The sequence below is a fragment of the Podarcis cretensis genome, assembly GCF_951804945.1.
Source record: "Podarcis cretensis genome assembly, chromosome: 4".
In the NCBI taxonomy this organism is placed as follows: Eukaryota; Metazoa; Chordata; class Lepidosauria; order Squamata; family Lacertidae; genus Podarcis; species Podarcis cretensis.
The window spans coordinates 73,941,104-73,958,413 of record NC_137173.1 but is presented as its reverse complement, the minus strand read 5'-3'; the positions used below and the strand labels follow the sequence as shown (position 1 = coordinate 73,958,413).

The 17,310-nt window shown below is 41.6% G+C and overlaps 1 protein-coding gene across 3 annotated transcripts in view; it reads left to right on the top strand.

The window, feature by feature from the left end:
• Positions 1 to 2,782: 2,782 nt before the first annotated feature.
• Positions 2,783 to 17,310, top strand: part of JADE3 (jade family PHD finger 3) — a 40,702-nt gene continuing 26,174 nt past the window's right edge. The window contains exon 1 of one of the 3 annotated variants that reach the window (XM_079972607.1): positions 2,783 to 3,202. The gene's annotated coding sequence lies outside the window, so the exon portion shown is untranslated. Of the gene's footprint in view, positions 3,203 to 3,577; positions 3,599 to 14,991; positions 15,081 to 17,310 lie in introns of those variants that run through there. The other 2 variants (XM_079972609.1, XM_079972608.1) reach the window with 2 other exon arrangements.

The window sequence follows — 17,310 nt, the reverse complement described above, 5'->3', positions numbered from 1 at the left end:
GTTTCATCCCAGTTGTTTCTCGAGCACATTTCCTTGGAGATCCCATGTTGATAATGGACTCCAAGTACACATCATCTCAGACGCTTCCAGCACTAAGATCTATCAAACTTGATACATACTACATAATATGGAAGGTGTATATTAAAGTGAAATATCTGATCTTACTCATACTTTCTCTCGGATAAAAACTGAAAATTATTGTGTGGAACTTAACTGCATGATAAAAATGTTCAAGACAATATAAATTCTCATTGTGGCAAAACTGGTTGGATGAGTAAAAACCATATTCTAGAACACCACTGAATTATAACTACTTACTACTGTGTGTTCTGGTCAGAGCTCCTTTTCAGTATACAGGCTTCATATTAATCCCTATAAATAAAAGTGATCCATCTGTTTTGGTCCCTTAAGTATAGCTGGTGAATAAATTGCTGCCCACCCATAGATGGTGTGGCTATATAACCCAGTGCACAACTCTGTTAGGGTTATGCTCAAAGAAATGTGTAATTAAGTAGCCTGCAAACATTCACACCAAGCAGCCACTTGTGAGATTTGTATGCATTATAGTGATAATATACAGTATTTACTGTATCAACATGGTCTTCATACAGGGGAAATGTCTGTATTAGAGCCCTTTTACACAAAGCCAGGCCTCAATTACACTTTTTACTTTGTGTGAAACTCTTCAAAACTTCAGCCCAACAGCAGTATGTGTCAACCACAAAGCTTTGTGGTTGGCTAGCTAGCTTTGTAGTTAGTCAGGGGTAAAGATGGCCAACAAACTTTCCAAGATCATTTGCTGTAAGGTGGAAGTTAGGGATCTACTGCATAAGTGCCTAACAGCTTACAGTATGATTTCATCAGTGGAGAATTGTGGTTCATCAGTGATCAGAGCTGCATTACATTCTTTTAAGGGAATTGTCCAGGTTAGGTAGCAGGCTTTACCTCAAAAAAGGTGAAGTAGACATGGGGAATCTGCAGCCCATAGGTCAGATTTGGCCTACCAGGATTCTTAATTTGGCTTGTGAGACTGTTTTCCCTCAGCTGTGCTCACTGCCTCACATCTGAGGTGTTGGATGGGTAAAGGCATAGTTCAAAGGAACACCTGGGAGCCAATTATTCCTTTTAAAGCTTCAGAGTTTGTTGCCAAATGTAAACACCACTGGGAACAGCTTCACTCAGGAGCTGCCAACTGGAGCTGATCCCTATAGACTGCAAGCTGCATAGTCAAAGGATGGCTTGAAGGAGGTTTAGACCAATTCATGTCATCACTCCATTTTTGGACGCCTTTGAATGCCAGTTTCTGGGAATCATGTAGGGAAGGCACTGTAGCACAAAGGTTCTCAATTGTGGTCTTTCCCTAGGCATCCAGCTGGCCACTGTGAAACATTTTGTCCATGTGGGGATTGGAACCTAGCTCTCACCTACTATACCAATTTTTTATTAATTTTATTAATAAAATTAATTTTATTAAAAGCTGGCAGTGTGGATACCTGTGTACCTGCAGCAGTGTGTATGTACCTTGATCTGCTAATTTCATTTTTCTCAGCACCCTATTTCTTACAGCTATTATGATCACACTTTTATACTTGATAGAGGCAAAGTTGATCTTTTCTCCCTTGTTTTTTATTTGTACTACTGTGGTATTTCAGAGCTGGCATGCTGCATCAGGCTATCATTTTGTTTTGAGTAATGCCTCTCAATTTGACCATCCCAGGTCAGTTTCATCTCCATGTGTTTGAATTTCAGTTATATGTGCTGTTTTATCAAAAATTAGCTGCAAGTTTTAGTAGTTCTCAGGCCACTTCCTCACTTCATGTTACCTTTGACCCCGTTCTTTCACGCATGGGGGAGTCTCCATTTACACAAGTGACTGAACATGATTCAGCAGTTCAAAAGCATCCATTTCCTTAATGCTTACTAGCAGAGAATGGGAGGCTGTGAAGCTGTGGTTCTGAAAGGTGCTCTAGTTCCTGCTGGGCTACTTATGCCATCAGACTGTTCTGACTTGCATTATTATTATTACTACTAATAATTTATACCCCGCCCATCTGGCTGGCTCTCCCCAGCCATTCTGAGCGGTGTATAGTGCATTAAAACCATAGCAAAACGTCAAACATTAAAAACCACCTGATACCATTCTAGCTTCCTCAGAAGTTTCACAATCTGCAGACTACACAATAAAAGAACTATGAAGCTGTTCTTGTTTCGACTCTTCCATGTGCATTTTAGGATTCTATACTATTTAAAACACTGCTATTGCGGGCCAAAAGAGGGAATTCTTCAAAGTCCCAGTTTCTTCCCCAAGTAGCCACGCATGAGTATTCCCTGCCTTAAAGGGTGAGGTTGCCTTCCTCCTCCTCGTCTGCTTGGAGCAAGCATTTCATCTTCCAACTTCTCTGGCGGAGGGCCATATAAACTAGACTCGCCATAGGAAAATCACCCCTGGGTGGCTGAGCCTCGAGAGCAGCGGGCATCCTTGCTTTCATCGTAAAAAGTAAATACTCTTTTAAGAGGGGAGGGACGGGGGACGCGCGATGGCAGAGAGCGCGCTGCTGCAGTCCTTGGCACCAAGTCCCTCTTGAGGTTTTTGCGAATTGACAAGGGGGGGCTCGGGCTGCTCAGGACGACGAAGGATCACCAAGAGGAAGAAATCTAGTAAGTCGGTGGGGGTTGCAGGTGGCGAAGCAGCAAGCAGCCGAGCTCGGGTAAGGAGAGCTGGCACAGGGTGGGAGAAGGATGGGAAGGGAAGGGGAAGAGGAGGAGCTTGCGAGGCGGCGGTGGCGGCGGCGGCGGCAGCTCCAGCAGCAAGCAGAAGCGGCAGTGTCAATAATACAATAGGGCTCTTGTGCCGCCGCCTGGCCTGCCAAGAGGGAGACTGCAAGGGCACAGGGCCTGCTCGCCCCTACGAGCGACAGGGGGGACGGCGGGGGGCGCTCGCGGCGACAGGCTTGGCCAGGCGACATGTTGGAGCGCGGGGCCGGCGGCCCGTAGCCACGGAGCGCCCAGGCCGAGGCAGGCGGGAGCGGGAAGGGGAACGGCGCCGCGGCCGAAGAGGAACCGGGGAGGAGGGCGGTGGGGAAGAAGAAGAGGCGGAGGAGGAGATGGACGGCGTGAAGTAGCAGCGGCAGCCTTGGCCCCTGGGCTGGGGAGTCTCGGGGCGCGCAAACGCTGCTGGCGCCGCCCGCTCCAGAGCCACAAGGTGAGTGGTGGGGCGCAGTGCCGCCCGTGGCGCAAGGTTGCCTTGTGGGGTCGGACGAGGGAGAGCGGCGTTTATTTTATTTTTTTAAAAAAACAGGTGGTCTCCTCTCCCGGGGAGGCTTCGGGGCGCTCGCCGGCGCGGCCTAGGTGGCCTGGGGGAGAAAGGGGAGAGGTGGCGGCCCTAGGCCGTGCGTTGTTGGGTGGCGCTTCTTCCCCAGTATTGCCCATCCCCGCCTCCGCCTTGCGCGCGCCCCCTCCTCCTCCTCCTCCTCCTCGGGTGCAGGCGGCGTTTGGCGCCAAGGCCTCGGGGCTCGAGTCACGTTGGCGGGGCGGGAAGGGGGCTGGGCGTGCAAGAGGTGAGCGAGGAAGAGGAGCGGCAGCCCTAGCGCCGCCTCAGGTAGATGTTTACCCGTCACGACACGTGGTTGTGCGCGCGTGGTTTGTGTATGTGTGGTGTCCAGCCATGTGGTTGCGAGTGGGCCGGGCCCATAAGTTATCCTTTCTCTCCCCCCTGCAAAAAAAAAAGAAAACCCTGACTGAGTTGGGGTTTTTTGTCTTCACGTGGTAGGTGATCAGAAGGATTCCGTGGATGTGGGCGTTTTCCAGGCAGTATTTCTCCTCTCTGTAAAGTGGAACATCCTTTGTTCTGAAAAGTTTCTCTTTATGGCCTGATCTCTTGCTATCTCCAAACCGCATGAGCCTGTGGCAAACAGTTAGTGACCTCACACCTAGTGATCTGGGGTGTGCTGCTCAGTCCAGTGCTTTTTTTCCTAGAAAAAAACGTGCCGGTACTCACCATGAAGTTGTTAAAGTAAGTGCCACACTTTTTAACAACAAAAAGAGGTGCCGGTTCTGCGTACGCCAGAAAAAAAAGCACTGAGTAGATCTAAATGTTTTGGAGAAAACATGTCATAGGCTTCACGTGCATGGGCTTTGTATACTGGTGTGGTGCCAAAAATGGCATTGCAATCCTGTGTATGTTTATTGAGGCGGAAGTCCCACTGAACATAATATATGCTTGCGTAGAATTGCAACTTAACTGGTGGGTGTAGTATTTGTAAACTTAGGTCTCAGGTTCTTCTAGCTAAGCCATGGAAGTGTTGTATGCTTGATTGCCTTCTAATACTAGATGCAAATCCTGTAGTGAAGTTCATATTAACTTGTCCAGGAAACTATTCCAACAGGTGTTGAAGAGGCTAGTATTTGTGCGAGCTTAACTTTGGATAAAGCACAACTTGGGGTGGGTTGTCATCCAATCGGTTTTTGTGTGTTTTTTTTAGTTTGATAGAAATTTTAAAATGCAAAACCTAACATTCGTTGATCAAATCATATTTAGTCTGCTTATTTTCATCCCCTAATACAGTATCATACCAGAACCAACATTTGCAAGTGTGCCTTCACCATTTAAATTTGCCCCACTAACGTGGTTGTAATTCTGTATACACTTTGCTGAGAATAAGTCTCATCAAACTCTGAAACTTCTCAGTAGATATGTATAGGAATGCGCTATAATTAACTAAAGGCATAGTTGATTGAGTAAAGCTTTTCATGGAGCATATAGAAGCTAGCAAGTGACTTTCTGGGTTCAGTTGGTTTTTATATTATTCTTGGTCCTTATATTCCTGCTGGTAATAATTAGATAGTACCTACAGCTCATCTAGTGGAGCAGTGTTTGCATTAATTAGCTGCTTGACCTACGGTAACATTGATCATAATGCTACTCACGTTCTGGTAACCTCCTGTCTGGACTACTTCCACGTCTGCTATGTGAAGCAGCCTTTCAAAATGGTTTGGAAACTGTACTTCAGAATCCTGTCACCAAGCTGCTAACTGGGACCAGGTATTATGATTACAACTCACTTGTGTTGAAATAACTCCACTGGCTTCAGGTCTCTTTCCAAGCTCAATTCAGAATATGGGTGCTTGCTTTTATTAAAATTCTATGCAGCTTGGATGGAACCTGACATATTTTTGGACGGTCTTTCTGTACCAGTCTACTTGATTGCTGAGGTTGTCATCGGAAGGCTCTTTTTGTGATGCCACCACATTCTGAGGTACGGCAGGTGGTGTTGAAAGAGGATGATTTAAACAGGAGAAATTCCAGCTGGGAGTGGGGATGAGATAGTAGAGCAGCTTAAAATTTCACTTTTGCTGTAGCCTTCCATATTGTGCTCATAACTTTGTCCCATTGACATCAGTGGTTCTTAATTCTGAACAAGTGTCTTCAGGGATGCAAGTGTGGCATGCAGAGACATAAAAACACTTTGGGAAATCAATGTACAGTCGTACCTTTGAAGTCGAATGGAATCTGTTCCGGTAATTCCTTCTACTTCCAAAATGTTCGAAAACCCAAGCACGGCTTCTGATTGGCTGCATGAAGCTCCTACAGCCAATTGGAAGCCCCAGCGGACATTCGGCTTCCAAAAACAGTTCGCAAACCGGAACAGTCACTTCCGGGTTTGTGGTGTTAAGGAGCCAAAACATTTGGGAACTAAGCTGTTCGAAAACCAAGGTACAACTGTATTAAAATTAAATTAAAAATCAGAACACCTTGTTTCAGCCAGCTGAAGGGTTGAGGCCTTTTCTGTCCAACATCACTGGCTACAACTGAACTGGAATTTGATAATGCAGAATAGTAATAGCTTTAATCACAGTAATAGCCTGTGATAAATTTTCTTTCTTGGAAAGAAAATTGGATTTTCTCCACGTGTTCTCTTCTTCACATTTGTGAAACTTACTGAATTAAAGAAGTGGAATAGGAAGAATGTCTCCAATTGGGCCTAATTTTTTTTTTACAAATAATACATGAGGAGAAGGGCCATAGCTTAGTGCAGTGTTTCCCAACCTTGGGCCTCCAGCTGTTTTTGAACTACAACTCCCATCATCCCTGACTAGCAAGACCAGTGGCAAGGGATGATGGGAACTGTAGTCCAAAAACAGCTGGAGGCCCAAGGTTGGGAAGTGGTAGAGACATCTGCTTTGAGCGCAAAAGGTCCTAGGTTCAATTTCTGGCATCTCCTAGTAGGGCTGCAAAAAGGTTGCTTGTCTGAAACCTTGGAGAGCCACTGCCAGTCAGTCTAGACAAGCCTGTCTCATTCTTATGTCCCCATATGATGTTGGATTACAGCTCCCATTTTCCCTAGCTAGCAGGGCCCAGTGTTCAGGGATGATGGGAGTTGTAGTCCAACAACATCTGGGGACCCAAGGTTGAGAAAGACTGGTATAGGGACAGTACTGAGCTAGATTAACCAATGGTGTGACTCAGTGAAAGGTCTTCTATATTTTTCTTTACAGTGGTACCTCTGGTTGCGAACGGGATCCATTTCAGAGCCCAGTTCGCAACTTGAAAGGAACGCAACCCACGTCAGCGCACGCGTGGGTCGCGATTCACCACTTCTGCGCATGTGCGTGATGTCATTTTGCGCACATGCGCAAGCAGGGAAACCCGGAAGTAACCCTTCCGGGTCGCCGCTGGACGCAACCTGAAGCAAACGTAACGTGAGGTATGACTGTATTTCTATGTATTTCCTGTCTTCTATATTTTCAAAATCAATAGTCTTTTCAAGGGACATAAGTGTTTTACAGCAACAAATATTTTAAGTGTTATTTTAAATCCAGGCTGAAGGTTGGATAGTTAGCTGTGGATGAAAAACAACTAGAGAGCTGACCAGCGGATTGTTTGGCCTTGCCCAGGGAAGCGGGTTTGGCTTCAGGTTGGTGTTTGCAGTTTTCAAGCACTTCGGAAAGATTTTGGAAAACAAAATGCAACTTTGGAGACAGGAGTTTGCCTCTTTACCATCATCCCTGACTCTGGTCCTGCTAGCTAGGGATGATGGTAGTTGTAGTCCAAAAACAGTTGGAGACCCAAGTTCGGGAAACCCTGTTCTAGAACAATGGTGAACTGTTTTGATTTTGTTAAATTTCATATGGTAAACAGACTGGCTTAGTTAGTTTCAAATGTAGCAATTCTAAAACATTGCCCTACTTTCTAATGAAATCTGAAAATGAAACAATCACACGATAACAGCATCTTGGAGGAGAGCTGAGAAACAGAATGTACCTGATGGATCTTCATTTTTTTATTGAAAGGAGTCAAATGTGCCCCCAGTATTTATGTATGATTGCTAATCAATCCACTGCCTCTTATTGTAGTTCATTCTTCCTTCCTCTAAATATTTGACCCTTCTCTTAGGGGGAAAGTGAGCTTTATGTTTCAGTGATTTAATTTTAGTGTTTAAGATGTCGTGGGATGGCACTGGGACATATTGAGCATGTAAAAAGAACCCACATGAGTACTTTTCAGGTTATATTTTTATCTAGCAAAAGGAAGGGAAGAAATGTTTCATGTGTATACAACTAGAATTGACATGAAGGCATAGTGCTTGTACATCTTTATTCTACAGGAAGAAAGATGCCTGAACATACTATAATACCAGAATCAAAGTAACTGATGAGTAATAGTTCAATAAATTTTTCAGGTCTAGGGATATTAGCAACCACAGTAATTAACCATTGAATTCTTTTATTTTTGTTTCCCTAGCAGTTGACAGTTTGCATCAGTGATTTCTAGTATACCACTATAACTCATAATTGGTAGGTTTGGTGGTCAGATCAGGTAGGTCAGAAAATGTGCAGACTGTATAATTCTTGCAATTCACACCAAGGCTGATTGCAAGTTAATTTGTAGTTGGTGTGCGTGTGAATTCAGAATCGCTAGGCATAAATGGTTGCTATCTCTGCTAATGCTCAGATTGATTGCAGTAACCTTTTACTTGTTAAAGGAAGTGAGAGGATCCCATTTTCAATACGCATTATATGTGTGCCAAATTATTTTAATCTTTTAGTAACTATTTGGAATAATATTTCAAAAAAGGGTCATGAGATATATTTTTTTCTGGTAAAAAAGTCACATGTCTCTCTTACATACTTCTTGTTTCAGTGTAATCCTATGCAGGATTACATGCTCAGAAGCAAACTCGATTGAGTGCAATGGGACTTATTTATAGATAGCTGTGTAAGAAGGATTCCTCCACCACAACACTTGCTGCTCTACCACTTCCTCCTGCCAGCAGCCGCAGCTACTCTTTTAAGAGCCATCCCAACTGTGAAAAAAGGAAGAAGGGGGAAAAAACCAGGAACAAACGAAACTAGCCAAGAAGGGAGCATAACGATGCATGATGTTGCAGGACGCATGATGATGGCAGAATGTGCACAACATGTTCTGCGATTGCACTTTCCAATACACTTGTGCAAAAATAGTATAGGATCTCTTTGGAAAAGTATATTTGGCCAAGATTACACCAATAGTTTCTATAAACAGCGAGACAGTTACAATTTCTAGTGCACTAAGTTCATCCATCCTTAGTTATTTCTCTTAATCTGGGCCCTAATTTTTTTCCTGCTTATACAATTTTTCATTCAAATTGGGGAAAGCTTCATAGTGATTTAGTGTTATTAATATTATGTGTTGTCCCAAGTTTGAAATCAATCAAAATCCTGTGATAGTTGAAAGATTACTCAACCGATCAGGCTTGTATCAAGAGCTGATGGTTCTAACTTTATATATTGCAGTTTATTTCTTTAAGATATTGGTGAAAATGCATACATATTGTTAACTGAAAATGGAAGCAGATGCTTCTTATCTCTTCACAGCCATGTGTGAGACTCATTCACATAGCGTTAAAATGGGGTTTACTGCTGTATCCAAACACAGCCAGAATGTGTCTCCTCCACAGAATCCATAAACTGCTTTTTGTAGTCCTTAACCTTTGAAGATTTAGGAAACGAACTTCTAAAAAAGGAAAGCCTTCTCTGTTCACAAATGCTGTATTTCAGATTTCCTCTTTTTGGAAAGGTAAGATGTGTATTATATTTGGGGGGTTTGAAGACAATATGTATTGCAGAATCCCTTTATTCCTATTTTCTAAATTCATTTTCCCAAGCCCTGCCTTTTATCTGTCTAACTAATGTGCATCATTATTTGAAATGGCTCTAAACTGGTACAGTTTTTTCCACACACCCTGCCATCATTTGTGCTGGAGTTTTCCACTGCAGTGTTTTTTGTTTGTTGGCAGAAAGGCTACCAAATGGATCAGATTGAAAATGACTTTCGTAGAAAGCGAAACTGACAAGAATTAGAGATGATCATTTTGCTGCTGTTGGTCGTTCTTTGCCGCTTTTCCCACAGGCAGACACAGGGCAGCTGTTCACTGAGGGAGTGTCTCAAATGTGGTATGGAAGTAAAGAACAGTGCTACTTGCTATAGTCCGGAAGGAAGTTAACACAGAAGCGTTCCTTTCTAGCAAGTGACTGAATGGAAGTGGGTAATGAAAAGACAGAATGATTGTAAAGGGAAATGTAAACATTGTCAAGTATATAAGCAACAAAGAAGAAACAATTTCGATAAATAATATTTAGAGGGATGAGCTATTAACTTGAATTCTTTAGCAGCAAATTAGTGCATTCTGGAAACAGAATAAAATGGATACTCTTGATAGTACCCTACAGGTTGGTTTACTTGTGCCTGTCATTGCAGTTCTGAAACATAGCAAGCAGGGTGTGGGTGTGTAAAAAACATTTGAGAGTCTTGTTCAATCAAACTGTAGGCTTAAATACTTGGAAGTTACGGATTGGCATCTGTAACTCTTGTTGGCGTGTGCACAAATTGAAGAAATAATTCTTTTTACAAATTGAAGAATGATCTGAAATTCTGAGTGGCAGTTCTAGAAGTCCAGTGAATTTTAAGGGGGGGGGGCTATTTTCCCACAAAATCAGATGAACATTTCATATTGGATAAATGATGTTTTAGAATTTCCTACCAGATTGCCTACCACCTTGATAAGCATCCATTGTTCTTAACTGGTTAATTACTTTGCATGGTGGTTTCTGGCCCACAGTGGAGAGCTTCAGGATGAGAGTCCTTGTTCTTTCTCCCTTCAGCTCATTCCAGAGGTTAGTGCCTTCAGTCAAACTGCAGGCCTAAGTACTTGGGAGTGGGGGATGTAATACACAAAACCTACCAATTGCTTACATTTCATGTCTTTAAAAATATTTAAATAAAAAACCCAGCTATTTCTGCAGTCCTAAAAATGGCAAAATAGTTCTTTAAATTTGTTGTGCAAATGTAATATTATAGTGTGCCAATCTTGGTTCTACATTTTCTTACAAATTTTTCATGTTCAATTTCCCTTGTGTCTAAATGGCCCTCACATTATAGTTGATATCTTTCACAAGGTACAGAAATTAATGAAAAACAATTTTAGCTATTAGATTTTAAATTTAGCATTATTACGCTGATTTTTAAAATGCACGTTTCACACAGTCACTAATTTAATTTGAGACTGTACTTCAGTCCTCACAATCAATATGTGCATTGAGGAAACAAGCAGAAAGAAAGTTAGAAAAGTATTTTACAACCATGAATGACTCCCTGTTAGTAAGTTTTGCCAAATACTGTACTAAATCCATAGATGGTAAATCTACTGCAGCATTTTCATTCAATTTCATTTCAATATTTGTATCCCAATTTTTCTTCATTTTTGGTTGAAACGAAGCATCTCATACATGTTAACTGATTTTGAGTGTAGAAATAGATAATCTGAAGTGGATTCATTTGGTCAGACTGTGTGGATATTATATTATCGTTGTGGTTTTCGAATTCCATAAACCCGGAAATAAATGCTTTGGTTTTTGAACACACATCGGAAGGTGAACAGGAAATGTGGCTTCTGTTTTGGATTTTGAGTTTTGGGTTTTCAGACTTTTCGTAACTCGAACGGTCTTCTGGAACGGATTATGTTCAAAAACAGAGGTACCGCTGTAGATATTTTCTAAACCCATAGGAGTACTTTGGATCTAGGAGGTGTATGTATTGTATACTCTTTATTCTCCACATGTTTAAGGAGTAGTTTTCAAGCTTTAGTTCTAAGATTCCTAGGAAACAAGGGATTCTGCAATTAGCAGATAAAATTCTAATAGAGCTAAGTTGACTACTGGTACCAGTTTACCTCAGCAATGTCTCACCAAAAGATTTATTGGCTGTTTCTGCACTGTGCAGTCAATTAACTTGGGATGGTAGGTGTTACCGACTGAAGTTCTCACCCTGGGCCAGCAGGGGGATACTGTAGATGGTTTTCACTCAGGTCCACATATGCAAATAAGGGATTGAAAGTGACGTTCAGTGATTGGATAGTTACAGAAAGTGTTACAGTTGCGTTGTAATGGAGCTCTATATAAGCAGGCTGGCTGAACCCTTCAGTTCAGTTCTGTTCTGGCCTGTGAATAAACAAGAGCTGTGTCGTCTGATATGTTCACCCACAACTTAACACTAGCGACGAGGATGGGATACGAACCCACACATGCACACCCAAGAACATCCCCCAGAATCCTCTGCAACCTACAAGGTTTTCATGGCAGTTTCTTATCCAGCAGACAAATCACAATGGGAAGGGTTCCCAGAAGACAGAAAATGACTGCCTTAAAGGATTCAGTGACATTTAGTTTACCTCAGGAGCTGATGTCGATAGGTAAATACATATACTAATTATGGAGCATTATTTAAGCAGTTCTCCTTTATATTAGAAAAAATCTGTTTATCTATAATAATTTTTTGGATTAACACATTATTATATCAGATCATGACTAGGGTTGTGAATAGAGTGAAGCATGTCCCAAGATTCTTATTTTTAAAATGTTGGCTATAAGCTTTATTTTTCTGCCAAGGCCTTCCCAAATTAGTCTATTTTATTTCTGCAGCTTTTAATTCTCATTGGCTTCATGTTTCTAACATGTACTTTGTGGCTGTACTATGTTTCACATTCTTTTCTTTTTACACCACTTGAGTATTTTTTAATGTAGAATATGGATATATAAGCCATATTTAAAACTATATTTCTACTAAATATGCCCTCAGCTGAGATTTGTTTTTGTTACAAACAAGTAGCTAAGCTGTTGTTAAACTTGAGAATTTGGTTATTTTAATCTCTTACACACTTTGGAGGCTTTGATTAATTCAGTTTTTGTTGGATTTTACATTTCCACTGTGCTGCTGCCTTAACTGAGCTTATAGATGCCAAGGAGTGGAACTTGATAATCAGTGTGCTAGGAGGTTTAATTGAGTTTCCAGCTACGATGCCTCTGAAGTGCGCTAGAGTTAAATGAAGAAAGAACTTCTTTTATAAATATATGGAGAAATGCTTGCTTATGCAGAGGTGCGTTAAGGTGAATACTTTTACATCATTTAACATTGCAATCTTACGCAAGTAGCACCAGGTTCTGGGGGCAGTTTTGGCTTTTTTCATTTTAAAATAAATGCAACCATGTTTTTAATTTGTCTAGAATAACCACTTTAACATAAATTATAAAGCACTGCACATTGGCTGCATTCTATATTAATACAAGGATAAGTGTGAAAACAGGGAAGAATCGTGTCTTGGTTATTACATATTTAATGACGTGTTTGGGAGTACTGCCCCAATTATCAAAAGGTGACTAAATGGAAATGGATCCCCTAAAGGGACAGAAAAGGCATGATGAACTCTAGGTCATGCCCCTGAAAGTGTATAGTTGAAAGCAATCCCCCAATGTTTAGAGGATTAAAATAAAAATTCCCAGAGTCAGAACTACTCAGAACAATTAAAAATAGCGGCTAACTCTGTGCCTGTTTTTATAGACACATCTGTCAAATAAAAGAAATGTAGTGATCAGAAATACAACTTGCTTTTCTAAAACCAGCAGCTGTGAAGTTCATTTTGTTGAACTGAACACTCAGAAAATTGGAAACTTTACAAGGTTTTGCTTCTGAGAAATCCCCTTTTTGGAGGAAATACCCTTTCTTTCCTGTGCCGTCTCACTTACTACTTTAGCTGATAAAAGCACATACCTGTATACAAAGTAGAGTGTGTGTGTATGTACACACACAGTATATAAACACTTTAAATTTTATAGAAGGCAATTGTGAATCTCTCACTCTTATTATTTTAATGTGGAATGAGTACCTGTGGGTCACGCCTACGGTGAGATCCATGCCTTGTAGGGATACAGTTATTCTCATAGGTGAGATGCCACACGTTGCAGTGGAAATGGGGAAAATCAGCAATATAACTTCTTATCTCAGTTCTGTGTAATTTAAGAACAGACCTTCAAGTTGCAGTTTCAAATACCAGCTACCGTTTTCAAATTTGGAGTGTGCTGGGGAAAAGAAAAAACTGCAGTGGCAACACCTACGGCTTAGTTGGGTTTCTTTAACAGGCTGGTGCCTCTCCAGGCAGTAGCCAAGGGCAGACAGCTCTCTTAGTGTTGTATTCACTGCTGGCCCCACTCATGGCAAATCCATTGAAGTCAGTTAACATGGCAAACTTTGGTGCATTACTATCAATGAGTCTACTCTTGAGTAGAACTGCAGTTCTTAGGAGGCAGAAGGAATGTCACAGCAAGTGGCTCAACATGGCCCAAGACAATGTCGCCAAAGCAGAGTGTTCTGATGAGTAAAATCTCATAGGGTGGGAGATGGAATAAAAAATAATGGCAGATAAAGAGGGAAGGACAATAGACGATAGAGAGCAAAATAGCAGCGTGGATGAGATCAGCCTATTAGCCAGGTATCATTGGAGAAACAGAAAACTGATTAAGTAGGCTTGCTTCAGTCTTGTGCTATAACAGGCTTCCTCAAACTTGGCCCTCCAGGTGTTTTTTGGCCTACAACTCCCATGATCCCTAGCTAGCAGGACCAGTGGTCGGGGATGATGGGAATTGTAGTCTCAAAACATCTGGAGGGCCAAGTTTGAGGAAGCCTGTGCTGTAAGGTGACAAGCCTATAAGGGTCTGGGGACCAAAAGTCACAGGGCTTCCCCAGATGTTCATTTTATAGTGCATGAATGAAGATATGTGCTCATGATGGTATCTGGGCGGTATATGTGATCCCACTTTTGATAGTGTTTGTGCCTGCAGAAGTTTCAAGGCAGACATGCTGCTTCCTTTCAGATCTGTGCAAGTCCTGTAGCTTGAGGCTGAAATCCCATAACTTTTCATACCATAAATCTTCTTGGTTTTATTTCCCCCTGCTTTTGTTGTGCTGTAGCGCAAGAGTGCCCCTCCGGATGACAGTAATGTTCTAAAACTGGGGGGGGGGCACACACACAGAACAACTAATAAAGCAGAATTATGTGTGGATGGTTCAGTATAAAAATACATTATTACTGCATCAAGGTCATGTTGCAAAATACAGCTGCAAAAAATAATAATCGTCTCCATTCTGGAGGAGCCCATACTCTCTCTGAGGCCTCCTTGGTATTCCTGTACTCCTAGAAAGAAGGAAAATTGCTAGAGGGCTGGCATGAATTTAAATAGAGCGCTGGCAGGAAGTCTTTATTGTAAACAGCCATGCAATATGTGGGGAAGTATATAAATGTCTTTAATAAATAAAAATAAGCCGTGACCATTTTTAGTAGAAGTCCTGTATTCACAGCAGGGCTGAGCATTCACTGTAACAGTCATAGGTGAATCATTGCACCATAAGACAACTCAACAAGTATGCAACATCTGCTGTAAAATGTGATTTATGTGATTTAACTTTAAGGATTTGCTATGTGAATGCATTGCTTGCTTTGCTTTAATCTCATAGTCACAGACAGAGAAAATTGGTATGGTAATATCTGCTCTGCAGTTGGAATTAGTTTGCCATAGCTGTCCCTTGGAACACTAGAATCCTAGGTTCTAGAAGGAGGCTGGGAATCTCCAATGGAATTCTTATCACCCTCACAAAACTATAGTTTCAAGATTCCCTGGAGGAAGTTATGGCAGTTAAACTGGCTTTTGTTTGTGGTTCAGATGCAGCTTTATGATACCTCCAGCTCATCTTTCAGACTTGGGTGTCCCATAATGTATGTTCTTGGATGTCTTCAGAATCTGCCCATTTCCTTTAGTATCTTTCTGCCTTTGTAGAAACAGATATATCCATGTAAATCTTCATAAAGAAATTTTCCTGCAAGGATGCTTTTTCCAGAGTATCAATCTTTGTTTTGCCTTGTCCTGCCACGTTCCTCCCAGTGCTCTCATTTAACACCAAAGACCAAATGGTGTGTATTCCTGATTAGTGTTCAGCTGTGGAGTGCTTCAGTCATCAAGCTGAAGTGGGTCTGAATCTTAATTATTCCTTAATTATGCCTCTAGAGGAAGGTTTCTAGCCATCTATGCTGAGAGGGTGAGCAAATGCAGCAGCCTTATTTTAACTGTAGATAACACATCCCTTCAACACAAGAGATTGAGACATAATCCCAGATCATGATTTATGATGCGCTTAGTTAATATTTTTAAGGGACGCGGGTGGCGCTGTGGTCTAAACCACTGAGCCTCTTGGGCTTTCCCATCAGAAGGCCGGTGGTTTGAATCCGCACAATGGGGTGAGCTCCCATTTCTCTGTCCCAGCTCCTGCCAACCTAGCAGTTTGAAAGCACACCAGTGCAAGTAGATAAATAGGTACCACTGCTGCAGGACGGTAAACAGTGTTTATGTGTGCATTGGTTTCCATCACAGTGTCCTGTTGTGGCAGAAGCGGTTTAGTCATGCTGGCCACTTGACCCGGAAAGCTGTCTGTGGACAAATTACCGCTTCCTTGGCCTGAAGCAAGATGAGCGCCACAACCCCAAGTCACCTTTGACTGGACTTAACTATCCAGGGGTCCTTTACCTTTTTTTACCTTCTGTTAATACTTAGTTATTTATTAAATTTATATCTTGCCTTTCCACCCAAACGAGACTACAAATTAAGTTCTTAACCTGAGGTACCACTGTAGATATGAAAAGGTTTACCTTTTTCAGATACAGTGGCACCTCAGGTTAAGTACTTAATTCGTTCCGGAGGTCTGTTCTTAACCTGAAACTGTTCTTAACCTGAAGCACCTCTTTAGCTAATGGGGCCTCCTGCTGCTGCCACGCCGCTGGAGCACAATTTCTGTTCTCATCCTGAAGCAAAGTTCTTAACCTGGAGCACTATTTCTGGGTTAGCGGAGTCTGTAACCTAAAGCGTATGTAACCTGAGGTACCACTGTAGTATAAAACTTAAAAAGAGATCATTCAGAGCCATCTTAGATGCTACCCGTGTGTGTGTGTGAGAGAGAGAGAGAGAGAGAGAGAATGGTTTTTGTGGAAATTTATTCAATGCCTTGTTAGTTAATGTTGCAGAATTGGAGCTGAATCTTTTTAACGTATATGTGTTTGTCTCTGCCCCCCCCCCCCATCCTCATAATGGTTTGACATTGGAAACGCAAAGGAACTTTTGAATAAAATCAAAATGGGATTTCAAATGGTCGGGATTAATGCACTACATTAAAAGATCATGCAGCAGCCATGTGGAAAAAGGTTCTGTAAATAACTCATCTCATTAATAACATTTTACAGTAGGAATTACATTTTGAATTATTATACTGCTGAAACTATTATTTCAATACTGTGAGTTGGTTGTATGCCATATTAAGAGGTGCAGTCTGTTTTTATTTTTTTTTTCTCCCTGACATTTAGGTATGGTTAGGAATGCTTTATGAAACATAATTTTGAGGGACTCTGTAAATAGTCTGAAAGTGACCATTTACAGGAGCGGGTGTGGATCAATTCAGTCCTTTGGACAGGGGGAGAGTGACCTCTGAGAACCTCATGTAATAACACAAAAAGTATAATCAATATTTAGAAAGAAATGTAAGCTGCTTGCTTTGTGGTGTTTGTTCTGCCTCTGCTATTTTGGGCTGCTGGTTGCCAAGTCTATATTTAGAATCTTTTCACAGTGTATGGTAGTTTACTACAGCATATGAATGTCTGCCCTGCTGAATATAGGTCATAATTTAAATAATCAAGGGTAAGATTTAAGAGTTGGGGGAAATGATAGGATTTCTGCCACCTCCACCATATTAAGAAAAAGTGGTGTGAATGGATGGGGAAGAGAGGCGTTATAGTTCAGCCAGCCACTATCAGATGGAAGATGGCGAGCAAGGAGATCTGGATAGAAGACCTGGCATTTTTTGTGTATAGGAAGAGAGCAGAGGCTATCCTAGATCAAGATGATAGTCTTATAGTAGTGTGGATGTTTATTCTTATTATTTGTGTATTTATTTATACCCTT